The 9,621-nt window shown below is 45.5% G+C and overlaps 32 non-coding genes across 32 annotated transcripts; all 32 read right to left on the bottom strand.

Moving 5' to 3' along the window:
- Window positions 1-191: 191 nt before the first annotated feature.
- trnag-gcc (transfer RNA glycine (anticodon GCC)) lies at window positions 192-262 on the bottom strand. Its single transcript has one exon. It is a non-coding gene; the product is annotated as a tRNA-Gly (tRNA).
- A 117-nt stretch (window positions 263-379) lies between these two features.
- Window positions 380-450, bottom strand: trnag-gcc (transfer RNA glycine (anticodon GCC)). Its single transcript has one exon. It is a non-coding gene; the product is annotated as a tRNA-Gly (tRNA).
- Window positions 451-567: 117 nt separating this feature from the next.
- trnag-gcc (transfer RNA glycine (anticodon GCC)) lies at window positions 568-638 on the bottom strand. The gene has a single exon. It is a non-coding gene; the product is annotated as a tRNA-Gly (tRNA).
- Window positions 639-755: 117 nt separating this feature from the next.
- Window positions 756-826, bottom strand: trnag-gcc (transfer RNA glycine (anticodon GCC)). The gene has a single exon. It is a non-coding gene; the product is annotated as a tRNA-Gly (tRNA).
- Window positions 827-943: 117 nt separating this feature from the next.
- On the bottom strand, window positions 944-1,014 carry trnag-gcc (transfer RNA glycine (anticodon GCC)). Its single transcript has one exon. It is a non-coding gene; the product is annotated as a tRNA-Gly (tRNA).
- A 117-nt stretch (window positions 1,015-1,131) lies between these two features.
- trnag-gcc (transfer RNA glycine (anticodon GCC)) lies at window positions 1,132-1,202 on the bottom strand. The gene has a single exon. It is a non-coding gene; the product is annotated as a tRNA-Gly (tRNA).
- A 505-nt stretch (window positions 1,203-1,707) lies between these two features.
- trnag-gcc (transfer RNA glycine (anticodon GCC)) lies at window positions 1,708-1,778 on the bottom strand. Its single transcript has one exon. It is a non-coding gene; the product is annotated as a tRNA-Gly (tRNA).
- A 117-nt stretch (window positions 1,779-1,895) lies between these two features.
- trnag-gcc (transfer RNA glycine (anticodon GCC)) lies at window positions 1,896-1,966 on the bottom strand. Its single transcript has one exon. It is a non-coding gene; the product is annotated as a tRNA-Gly (tRNA).
- Window positions 1,967-2,083: 117 nt separating this feature from the next.
- Window positions 2,084-2,154, bottom strand: trnag-gcc (transfer RNA glycine (anticodon GCC)). The gene has a single exon. It is a non-coding gene; the product is annotated as a tRNA-Gly (tRNA).
- Window positions 2,155-2,271: 117 nt separating this feature from the next.
- trnag-gcc (transfer RNA glycine (anticodon GCC)) lies at window positions 2,272-2,342 on the bottom strand. The gene has a single exon. It is a non-coding gene; the product is annotated as a tRNA-Gly (tRNA).
- Window positions 2,343-2,459: 117 nt separating this feature from the next.
- Window positions 2,460-2,530, bottom strand: trnag-gcc (transfer RNA glycine (anticodon GCC)). The gene has a single exon. It is a non-coding gene; the product is annotated as a tRNA-Gly (tRNA).
- Window positions 2,531-2,843: 313 nt separating this feature from the next.
- On the bottom strand, window positions 2,844-2,914 carry trnag-gcc (transfer RNA glycine (anticodon GCC)). The gene has a single exon. It is a non-coding gene; the product is annotated as a tRNA-Gly (tRNA).
- Window positions 2,915-3,225: 311 nt separating this feature from the next.
- Window positions 3,226-3,296, bottom strand: trnag-gcc (transfer RNA glycine (anticodon GCC)). Its single transcript has one exon. It is a non-coding gene; the product is annotated as a tRNA-Gly (tRNA).
- A 305-nt stretch (window positions 3,297-3,601) lies between these two features.
- Window positions 3,602-3,672, bottom strand: trnag-gcc (transfer RNA glycine (anticodon GCC)). Its single transcript has one exon. It is a non-coding gene; the product is annotated as a tRNA-Gly (tRNA).
- Window positions 3,673-3,789: 117 nt separating this feature from the next.
- Window positions 3,790-3,860, bottom strand: trnag-gcc (transfer RNA glycine (anticodon GCC)). Its single transcript has one exon. It is a non-coding gene; the product is annotated as a tRNA-Gly (tRNA).
- A 117-nt stretch (window positions 3,861-3,977) lies between these two features.
- Window positions 3,978-4,048, bottom strand: trnag-gcc (transfer RNA glycine (anticodon GCC)). The gene has a single exon. It is a non-coding gene; the product is annotated as a tRNA-Gly (tRNA).
- A 117-nt stretch (window positions 4,049-4,165) lies between these two features.
- trnag-gcc (transfer RNA glycine (anticodon GCC)) lies at window positions 4,166-4,236 on the bottom strand. Its single transcript has one exon. It is a non-coding gene; the product is annotated as a tRNA-Gly (tRNA).
- Window positions 4,237-4,735: 499 nt separating this feature from the next.
- On the bottom strand, window positions 4,736-4,806 carry trnag-gcc (transfer RNA glycine (anticodon GCC)). Its single transcript has one exon. It is a non-coding gene; the product is annotated as a tRNA-Gly (tRNA).
- A 117-nt stretch (window positions 4,807-4,923) lies between these two features.
- On the bottom strand, window positions 4,924-4,994 carry trnag-gcc (transfer RNA glycine (anticodon GCC)). The gene has a single exon. It is a non-coding gene; the product is annotated as a tRNA-Gly (tRNA).
- A 117-nt stretch (window positions 4,995-5,111) lies between these two features.
- Window positions 5,112-5,182, bottom strand: trnag-gcc (transfer RNA glycine (anticodon GCC)). Its single transcript has one exon. It is a non-coding gene; the product is annotated as a tRNA-Gly (tRNA).
- A 499-nt stretch (window positions 5,183-5,681) lies between these two features.
- On the bottom strand, window positions 5,682-5,752 carry trnag-gcc (transfer RNA glycine (anticodon GCC)). Its single transcript has one exon. It is a non-coding gene; the product is annotated as a tRNA-Gly (tRNA).
- A 493-nt stretch (window positions 5,753-6,245) lies between these two features.
- trnag-gcc (transfer RNA glycine (anticodon GCC)) lies at window positions 6,246-6,316 on the bottom strand. The gene has a single exon. It is a non-coding gene; the product is annotated as a tRNA-Gly (tRNA).
- Window positions 6,317-6,433: 117 nt separating this feature from the next.
- trnag-gcc (transfer RNA glycine (anticodon GCC)) lies at window positions 6,434-6,504 on the bottom strand. Its single transcript has one exon. It is a non-coding gene; the product is annotated as a tRNA-Gly (tRNA).
- Window positions 6,505-6,621: 117 nt separating this feature from the next.
- On the bottom strand, window positions 6,622-6,692 carry trnag-gcc (transfer RNA glycine (anticodon GCC)). The gene has a single exon. It is a non-coding gene; the product is annotated as a tRNA-Gly (tRNA).
- Window positions 6,693-7,197: 505 nt separating this feature from the next.
- On the bottom strand, window positions 7,198-7,268 carry trnag-gcc (transfer RNA glycine (anticodon GCC)). Its single transcript has one exon. It is a non-coding gene; the product is annotated as a tRNA-Gly (tRNA).
- A 117-nt stretch (window positions 7,269-7,385) lies between these two features.
- trnag-gcc (transfer RNA glycine (anticodon GCC)) lies at window positions 7,386-7,456 on the bottom strand. The gene has a single exon. It is a non-coding gene; the product is annotated as a tRNA-Gly (tRNA).
- A 117-nt stretch (window positions 7,457-7,573) lies between these two features.
- Window positions 7,574-7,644, bottom strand: trnag-gcc (transfer RNA glycine (anticodon GCC)). Its single transcript has one exon. It is a non-coding gene; the product is annotated as a tRNA-Gly (tRNA).
- A 117-nt stretch (window positions 7,645-7,761) lies between these two features.
- Window positions 7,762-7,832, bottom strand: trnag-gcc (transfer RNA glycine (anticodon GCC)). The gene has a single exon. It is a non-coding gene; the product is annotated as a tRNA-Gly (tRNA).
- Window positions 7,833-8,331: 499 nt separating this feature from the next.
- Window positions 8,332-8,402, bottom strand: trnag-gcc (transfer RNA glycine (anticodon GCC)). Its single transcript has one exon. It is a non-coding gene; the product is annotated as a tRNA-Gly (tRNA).
- Window positions 8,403-8,895: 493 nt separating this feature from the next.
- On the bottom strand, window positions 8,896-8,966 carry trnag-gcc (transfer RNA glycine (anticodon GCC)). The gene has a single exon. It is a non-coding gene; the product is annotated as a tRNA-Gly (tRNA).
- A 117-nt stretch (window positions 8,967-9,083) lies between these two features.
- Window positions 9,084-9,154, bottom strand: trnag-gcc (transfer RNA glycine (anticodon GCC)). Its single transcript has one exon. It is a non-coding gene; the product is annotated as a tRNA-Gly (tRNA).
- A 117-nt stretch (window positions 9,155-9,271) lies between these two features.
- trnag-gcc (transfer RNA glycine (anticodon GCC)) lies at window positions 9,272-9,342 on the bottom strand. Its single transcript has one exon. It is a non-coding gene; the product is annotated as a tRNA-Gly (tRNA).
- Window positions 9,343-9,621: the final 279 nt, after the last annotated feature.

The following is a 9,621-nucleotide window of genomic DNA, read 5'->3' as shown; positions in this document are numbered from 1 at the left end:
CTCTGCATTGGCCGGGAATCAGACCCGGGTCTCCCGCGTGGCAGGCGAGAATTCTACCACTGAACCACCAATGCTTGCTCACTGTCTGTTTTAGGTTTTATTTTTCCTGAGATTGTTTCCATCTAAACAAATGGAGGGCTTTCATTCGTTAGGTAAAGCTAAACAAAGAAGCAATCAGAACAGACAGCCTCTGCATTGGCCGGGAATCGGACCCGGGTCTCCCGCGTGGCAGGCGAGAATTCTACCACTGAACCACCAATGCTTGCTCACTGTCTGTTTTATGTTTTGTTTTTCCTGGGATTGTATCCATCTAAACAAAAGGAGGTCTTTCATTTGTTAGGTAAAGCTAAACAAAGAAGCAATCAGAACAGACAGCCTCTGCATTGGCCGGGAATCGGACCCGGGTCTCCCGCGTGGCAGGCGAGAATTCTACCACTGAACCACCAATGCTTGCTCACAGTTTGTTTTATGTTTTATTTTTCCTGAGATTGTATCCATCTAAACAAAAGGAGGCCTTTCATTTGTTAGGTAAAGCTAAACAAAGAAGCAATCAGAACAGACAGCCTCTGCATTGGCCGGGAATCGGACCCGGGTCTCCCGCGTGGCAGGCGAGAATTCTACCACTGAACCACCAATGCTTGCTCACTGTCTGTTTTATGTTTTATTTTTCCTGATATTGTATCCATCTAAACAAAAGGAGGCCTTTCATTTGTTAGGTAAAGCTAAACAAAGAAGCAATCAGAACAGACAGCCTCTGCATTGGCCGGGAATCGGACCCGGGTCTCCCGCGTGGCAGGCGAGAATTCTACCACTGAACCACCAATGCTTGCTCACAGTTTGTTTTATGTTTTATTTTTCCTGAGATTGTATCCATCTAAACAAAAGGAGGCCTTTCATTTGTTAGGTAAAGCTAAACAAAGAAGCAATCAGAACAGACAGCCTCTGCATTGGCCGGGAATCGGACCCGGGTCTCCCGCGTGGCAGGCGAGAATTCTACCACTGAACCACCAATGCTTGCTCACAGTTTGTTTTATGTTTTATTTTTCCTGAGATTGTATCCATCTAAACAAAAGGAGGCCTTTCATTTGTTAGGTAAAGCTAAACAAAGAAGCAATCAGAACAGACAGCCTCTGCATTGGCCGGGAATCGGACCCGGGTCTCCCGCGTGGCAGGCGAGAATTCTACCACTGAACCACCAATGCTTGCTCACTGTCTGTTTTATGTTTGTTTTTCCTGAGAGAGTTTCGATCCAAACAATATTGTGACGTTTATTTGTAAGGTAATGCTTGAAATAAAAGACCCATTGTCTGGAATGGTACAGTCTCTGCATTGGCCAGGAATCAGACCCGGGTCTCCCGCGTGGCAGGCGAGAATTCTACCACTGAACCACCAATGCTTGCTCACTGTCTGTTTTAGGTTTTATTTTTCCTGAGATTGTTTCCATCTAAACAAATGGAGGGCTTTCATTCGTTAGGTAAAGCTAAACAAAGAAGCAATCAGAACAGACAGCCTCTGCATTGGCCGGGAATCGGACCCGGGTCTCCCGCGTGGCAGGTGAGAATTCTACCACTGAACCACCAATGCCTGCTCCAAGTCTGTTTTTTGTTTGTTTTTCCTGAGAGAGTTTCGATCCAAACAATATTGTGACGTTTATTTGTAAGGTAATGCTTGAAATAAAAGACCCATTGTCTGGAATGGTACAGTCTCTGCATTGGCCGGGAATCGGACCCGGGTCTCCCGCGTGGCAGGCGAGAATTCTACCACTGAACCACCAATGCTTGCTCACTGTCTGTTTTATGTTTTGTTTTTCCTGGGATTGTATCCATCTAAACAAAAGGAGGTCTTTCATTTGTTAGGTAAAGCTAAACAAAGAAGCAATCAGAACAGACAGCCTCTGCATTGGCCGGGAATCGGACCCGGGTCTCCCGCGTGGCAGGCGAGAATTCTACCACTGAACCACCAATGCTTGCTCACAGTTTGTTTTATGTTTTATTTTTCCTGAGATTGTATCCATCTAAACAAAAGGAGGCCTTTCATTTGTTAGGTAAAGCTAAACAAAGAAGCAATCAGAACAGACAGCCTCTGCATTGGCCGGGAATCGGACCCGGGTCTCCCGCGTGGCAGGCGAGAATTCTACCACTGAACCACCAATGCTTGCTCACTGTCTGTTTTATGTTTTATTTTTCCTGATATTGTATCCATCTAAACAAAAGGAGGCCTTTCATTTGTTAGGTAAAGCTAAACAAAGAAGCAATCAGAACAGACAGCCTCTGCATTGGCCGGGAATCGGACCCGGGTCTCCCGCGTGGCAGGCGAGAATTCTACCACTGAACCACCAATGCTTGCTCACTGTCTGTTTTAGGTTTTATTTTTCCTGAGATTGTTTCCATCTAAACAAATGGAGGCCTTTCATTCGTTAGGTAAAGCTAAACAAAGAAGCAATCAGAACAGACAGCCTCTGCATTGGCCGGGAATCGGACCCGGGTCTCCCGCGTGGCAGGCGAGAATTCTACCACTGAACCACCAATGCCTGCTCCAAGTCTGTTTTTTGTTTGTTTTTCCTGAGAGAGAGTTTCGATCCAAACAATATTGTGACGTTTATTTGTAAGGTAATGCTTGAAATAAAAGACCCATTGTCTGGAATGGTACAGTCTCTGCATTGGCCGGGAATCGGACCGGGGTCTCCCGCGTGGCAGGCAAGAATTCTACCACTGAACCACCAATGCTTGCTCACTGTCTATTTTATGTTTTGTTTTTCCTGGGATTGTATCCATCTAAACAAAAGGAGGTCTTTCATTTGTTAGGTAAAGCTAAACAAAGAAGCAATCAGAACAGACAGCCTCTGCATTGGCCGGGAATCGGACCCGGGTCTCCCGCGTGGCAGGCGAGAATTCTACCACTGAACCACCAATGCTTGCTCACACTTTGTTTTATGTTTTATTTTTCCTGAGATTGTATCCATCTAAACAAAAGGAGGCCTTTCATTTGTTAGGTAAAGCTAAACAAAGAAGCAATCAGAACAGACAGCCTCTGCATTGGCCGGGAATCGGACCCTGGTCTCCCGCGTGGCAGGCGAGAATTCTACCACTGAACCACCAATGCCTGCTCCAAGTCTGTTTTTTGTTTGTTTTTCCTGAGAGAGTTTCGATCCAAACAATATTGTGACGTTTATTTGTAAGGTAATGCTTGAAATAAAAGACCCATTGTCTGGAATGGTACAGTCTCTGCATTGGCCGGGAATCGGACCCGGGTCTCCCGCGTGGCAGGCGAGAATTCTACCACTGAACCACCAATGCTTGCTCACTGTCTGTTTTATGTTTTGTTTTTCCTGGGATTGTATCCATCTAAACAAAAGGAGGTCTTTCATTTGTTAGGTAAAGCTAAACAAAGAAGCAATCAGAACAGACAGCCTCTGCATTGGCCGGGAATCGGATCCGGGTCTCCCGCGTGGCAGGCGAGAATTCTACCACTGAACCACCAATGCTTGCTCACAGTTTGTTTTATGTTTTATTTTTCCTGAGATTGTATCCATCTAAACAAAAGGAGGACTTTCATTTGTTAGGTTAAGCTAAACAAAGAAGCAATCAGAACAGACAGCCTCTGCATTGGCCGGGAATCGGACCCGGGTCTCCCGCGTGGCAGGCGAGAATTCTACCACTGAACCACCAATGCTTGCTCACAGTTTGTTTTATGTTTTATTTTTCCTGAGATTGTATCCATCTAAACAAAAGGAGGCCTTTCATTTGTTAGGTAAAGCTAAACAAAGAAGCAATCAGAACAGACAGCCTCTGCATTGGCCGGGAATCGGACCCGGGTCTCCCGCGTGGCAGGCGAGAATTCTACCACTGAACCACCAATGCTTGCTCACAGTTTGTTTTATGTTTTATTTTTCCTGAGATTGTATCCATCTAAACAAAAGGAGGCCTTTCATTTGTTAGGTAAAGCTAAACAAAGAAGCAATCAGAACAGACAGCCTCTGCATTGGCCGGGAATCGGACCCGGGTCTCCCGCGTGGCAGGCGAGAATTCTACCACTGAACCACCAATGCTTGCTCACAGTTTGTTTTATGTTTTATTTTTCCTGAGATTGTATCCATCTAAACAAAATGAGGCCTTTCATTTGTTAGGTAAAGCTAAACAAAGAAGCAATCAGAACAGACAGCCTCTGCATTGGCCGGGAATCGGACCCGGGTCTCCCGCGTGGCAGGCGAGAATTCTACCACTGAACCACCAATGCTTGCTCACTGTCTGTTTTATGTTTTATTTTTCCTGAGATTGTTTCCATCTAAACAAATGGAGGCCTTTCATTCGTTAGGTAAAGCTAAACAAAGAAGCAATCAGAACAGACAGCCTCTGCATTGGCCGGGAATCGGACTCGGGTCTCCCGCGTGGCAGGCGAGAATTCTACCACTGAACCACCAATGCCTGCTCCAAGTCTGTTTTTTGTTTGTTTTTCCTGAGAGAGTTTCGATCCAAACAATATTGTGACATTTATTTGTAAGGTAATGCTTGAAATAAAAGACCCATTGTCTGGAATGGTACAGTCTCTGCATTGGCCGGGAATCGGACCTGGGTCTCCCGCGTGGCAGGCGAGAATTCTACCACTGAACCACCAATGCTTGCTCACAGTTTGTTTTATGTTTTATTTTTCCTGAGATTGTATCCATCTAAACAAAAGGAGGCCTTTCATTTGTTAGGTAAAGCTAAACAAAGAAGCAATCAGAACAGACAGCCTCTGCATTGGCCGGGAATCGGACCCGGGTCTCCCGCGTGGCAGGCGAGAATTCTACCACTGAACCACCAATGCTTGCTCACTGTCTGTTTTATGTTTTATTTTTCCTGAGATTGTATCCATCTAAACAAAAGGAGGCCTTTCATTTGTTAGGTAAAGCTAAACAAAGAAGCAATCAGAACAGACAGCCTCTGCATTGGCCGGGAATCGGACCCGGGTCTCCCGCGTGGCAGGCGAGAATTCTACCACTGAACCACCAATGCTTGCTCACTGTCTGTTTTATGTTTTATTTTTCCTGAGATTGTATCCATCTAAACAAAAGGAGGCCTTTCATTTGTTAGGTAAAGCTAAACAAAGAAGCAATCAGAACAGACAGCCTCTGCATTGGCCGGGAATCGGACCCGGGTCTCCCGCGTGGCAGGCGAGAATTCTACCACTGAACCACCAATGCTTGCTCACAGTTTGTTTTATGTTTTATTTTTCCTGAGATTGTATCCATCTAAACAAAAGGAGGCCTTTCATTTGTTAGGTAAAGCTAAACAAAGAAGCAATCAGAACAGACAGCCTCTGCATTGGCCGGGAATCGGACCCGGGTCTCCCGCGCGGCAGGCGAGAATTCTACCACTGAACCACCAATGCTTGCTCACACTTTGTTTTATGTTTTATTTTTCCTGAGATTGTATCCATCTAAACAAAAGGAGGCCTTTCATTTGTTAGGTAAAGCTAAACAAAGAAGCAATCAGAACAGACAGCCTCTGCATTGGCCGGGAATCGGACCCCGGTCTCCCGCGTGGCAGGCGAGAATTCTACCACTGAACCACCAATGCCTGCTCCAAGTCTGTTTTTTGTTTGTTTTTCCTGAGAGAGTTTCGATCCAAACAATATTGTGACGTTTATTTGTATGGTAATGCTTGAAATAAAAGACCCATTGTCTGGAATGGTACAGTCTCTGCATTGGCCGGGAATCGGACCCGGGTCTCCCGCGTGGCAGGCGAGAATTCTACCACTGAACCACCAATGCTTGCTCACTGTCTGTTTTATGTTTTGTTTTTCCTGGGATTGTATCCATCTAAACAAAAGGAGGTCTTTCATTTGTTAGGTAAAGCTAAACAAAGAAGCAATCAGAACAGACAGCCTCTGCATTGGCCGGGAATCAGACCCGGGTCTCCCGCGTGGCAGGCGAGAATTCTACCACTGAACCACCAATGCTTGCTCACTGTCTGTTTTATGTTTTATTTTTCCTGAGATTGTTTCCATCTAAACAAAAGGAGGGATTTCATTTGTTAGGTAAAGCTAAACAAAGAAGCAATCAGAACAGACAGCCTCTGCATTGGCCGGGAATCGGACCCGGGTTTCCCGCGTGGCAGGCGAGAATTCTACCACTGAACCACCAATGCTTGCTCACTGTCTGTTTTATGTTTTATTTTTCCTGATATTGTATCCATCTAAACAAAAGGAGGCCTTTCATTTGTTAGGTAAAGCTAAACAAAGAAGCAATCAGAACAGACAGCCTCTGCATTGGCCGGGAATCGGACCCGGGTCTCCCGCGTGGCAGGCGAGAATTCTACCACTGAACCACCAATGCTTGCTCACAGTTTGTTTTATGTTTTATTTTTCCTGAGATTGTATCCATCTAAACAAAAGGAGGCCTTTCATTTGTTAGGTAAAGCTAAACAAAGAAGCAATCAGAACAGACAGCCTCTGCATTGGCCGGGAATCGGACCCGGGTCTCCCGCGTGGCAGGCGAGAATTCTACCACTGAACCACCAATGCTTGCTCACTGTCTGTTTTATGTTTTATTTTTCCTGAGATTGTTTCCATCTAAACAAATGGAGGCCTTTCATTCGTTAGGTAAAGCTAAATAAAGAAGCAATCAGAACAGACAGCCTCTGCATTGGCCGGGAATCGGACCCGGGTCTCCCGCGTGGCAGGCGAGAATTCTACCACTGAACCACCAATGCCTGCTCCAAGTCTGTTTTTTGTTTGTTTTTCCTGAGAGAGTTTCGATCCAAACAATATTGTGACATTTATTTGTAAGGTAATGCTTGAAATAAAAGACCCATTGTCTGGAATGGTACAGTCTCTGCACTGGCCGGGAATCGGACCCGGGTCTCCCGCGTGGCAGGCGAGAATTCTACCACTGAACCACCAATGCCTGTTCCAAGTCTGTTTTTTGTTTGTTTTTCCTGAGAGAGTTTCGATCCAAACAATATTGTGACATTTATTTGTAAGGTAATGCTTGAAATAAAAGACCCATTGTCTGGAATGGTACAGTCTCTGCATTGGCCGGGAATCGGACCTGGGTCTCCCGCGTGGCAGGCGAGAATTCTACCACTGAACCACCAATGCTTGCTCACAGTTTGTTTTATGTTTTATTTTTCCTGAGATTGTATCCATCTAAACAAAAGGAGGCCTTTCATTTGTTAGGTAAAGCTAAACAAAGAAGCAATCAGAACAGACAGCCTCTGCATTGGCCGGGAATCGGACCCGGGTCTCCCGCGTGGCAGGCGAGAATTCTACCACTGAACCACCAATGCTTGCTCACTGTCTGTTTTATGTTTTATTTTTCCTGAGATTGTATCCATCTAAACAAAAGGAGGCCTTTCATTTGTTAGGTAAAGCTAAACAAAGAAGCAATCAGAACAGACAGCCTCTGCATTGGCCGGGAATCGGACCCGGGTCTCCCGCGTGGCAGGCGAGAATTCTACCACTGAACCACCAATGCTTGCTCACTGTCTGTTTTATGTTTTATTTTTCCTGAGATTGTATCCATCTAAACAAAAGGAGGCCTTTCATTTGTTAGGTAAAGCTAAACAAAGAAGCAATCAGAACAGACAGCCTCTGCATTGGCCGGGAATCGGACCCGGGTCTCCCGCGTGGCAGGCGAGAATTCTACCACTGAACCACCAATGCTTGCTCACAGTTTGTTTTATGTTTTATTTTTCCTGAGATTGTATCCATCTAAACAAAAGGAGGCCTTTCATTTGTTAGGTAAAGCTAAACAAAGAAGCAATCAGAACAGACAGCCTCTGCATTGGCCGGGAATCGGACCCGGGTCTCCCGCGTGGCAGGCGAGAATTCTACCACTGAACCACCAATGCTTGCTCACAGTTTGTTTTATGTTTTATTTTTCCTGAGATTGTATCCATCTAAACAAAAGGAGGCCTTTCATTTGTTAGGTAAAGCTAAACAAAGAAGCAATCAGAACAGACAGCCTCTGCATTGGCCGGGAATCGGACCCGGGTCTCCCGCGCGGCAGGCGAGAATTCTACCACTGAACCACCAATGCTTGCTCACACTTTGTTTTATGTTTTATTTTTCCTGAGATTGTATCCATCTAAACAAAAGGAGGCCTTTCATTTGTTAGGTAAAGCTAAACAAAGAAGCAATCAGAACAGACAGCCTCTGCATTGGCCGGGAATCGGACCCCGGTCTCCCGCGTGGCAGGCGAGAATTCTACCACTGAACCACCAATGCCTGCTCCAAGTCTGTTTTTTGTTTGTTTTTCCTGAGAGAGTTTCGATCCAAACAATATTGTGACGTTTATTTGTATGGTAATGCTTGAAATAAAAGACCCATTGTCTGGAATGGTACAGTCTCTGCATTGGCCGGGAATCGGACCCGGGTCTCCCGCGTGGCAGGCGAGAATTCTACCACTGAACCACCAATGCTTGCTCACTGTCTGTTTTATGTTTTGTTTTTCCTGGGATTGTATCCATCTAAACAAAAGGAGGTCTTTCATTTGTTAGGTAAAGCTAAACAAAGAAGCAATCAGAACAGACAGCCTCTGCATTGGCCGGGAATCAGACCCGGGTCTCCCCCGTGGCAGGCGAGAATTCTACCACTGAACCACCAATGCTTGCTCACTGTCTGTTTTATGTTTTATTTTTCCTGAGATTGTTTCCATCTAAACAAAAGGAGGGATTTCATTTGTTAGGTAAAGCTAAACAAAGAAGCAATCAGAACAGACAGCCTCTGCATTGGCCGGGAATCGGACCCGGGTTTCCCGCGTGGCAGGCGAGAATTCTACCACTGAACCACCAATGCTTGCTCACTGTCTGTTTTATGTTTTATTTTTCCTGATATTGTATCCATCTAAACAAAAGGAGGCCTTTCATTTGTTAGGTAAAGCTAAACAAAGAAGCAATCAGAACAGACAGCCTCTGCATTGGCCGGGAATCGGACCCGGGTCTCCCGCGTGGCAGGCGAGAATTCTACCACTGAACCACCAATGCTTGCTCACAGTTTGTTTTATGTTTTATTTTTCCTGAGATTGTATCCATCTAAACAAAAGGAGGCCTTTCATTTGTTAGGTAAAGCTAAACAAAGAAGCAATCAGAACAGACAGCCTCTGCATTGGCCGGGAATCGGACCCGGGTCTCCCGCGTGGCAGGCGAGAATTCTACCACTGAACCACCAATGCTTGCTCACTGTCTGTTTTATGTTTTATTTTTCCTGAGATTGTTTCCATCTAAACAAATGGAGGCCTTTCATTCGTTAGGTAAAGCTAAATAAAGAAGCAATCAGAACAGACAGCCTCTGCATTGGCCGGGAATCGGACCCGGGTCTCCCGCGTGGCAGGCGAGAATTCTACCACTGAACCACCAATGCCTGCTCCAAGTCTGTTTTTTGTTTGTTTTTCCTGAGAGAGTTTCGATCCAAACAATATTGTGACATTTATTTGTAAGGTAATGCTTGAAATAAAAGACCCATTGTCTGGAATGGTACAGTCTCTGCACTGGCCGGGAATCGGACCCGGGTCTCCCGCGTGGCAGGCGAGAATTCTACCACTGAACCACCAATGCCTGCTCCAAGTCTGTTTTTTGTTTGTTTTTCCTGAGAGAGTTTCGATCCAAACAATATTGTGACATTTATTTGTAAGGTAATGCT

Source organism: Brachyhypopomus gauderio, chromosome 19, assembly GCF_052324685.1.
Source record: "Brachyhypopomus gauderio isolate BG-103 chromosome 19, BGAUD_0.2, whole genome shotgun sequence".
NCBI classification, from domain to species: Eukaryota; Metazoa; Chordata; class Actinopteri; order Gymnotiformes; family Hypopomidae; genus Brachyhypopomus; species Brachyhypopomus gauderio.
This window is presented reverse-complemented; position numbering and strand designations above follow the sequence as displayed.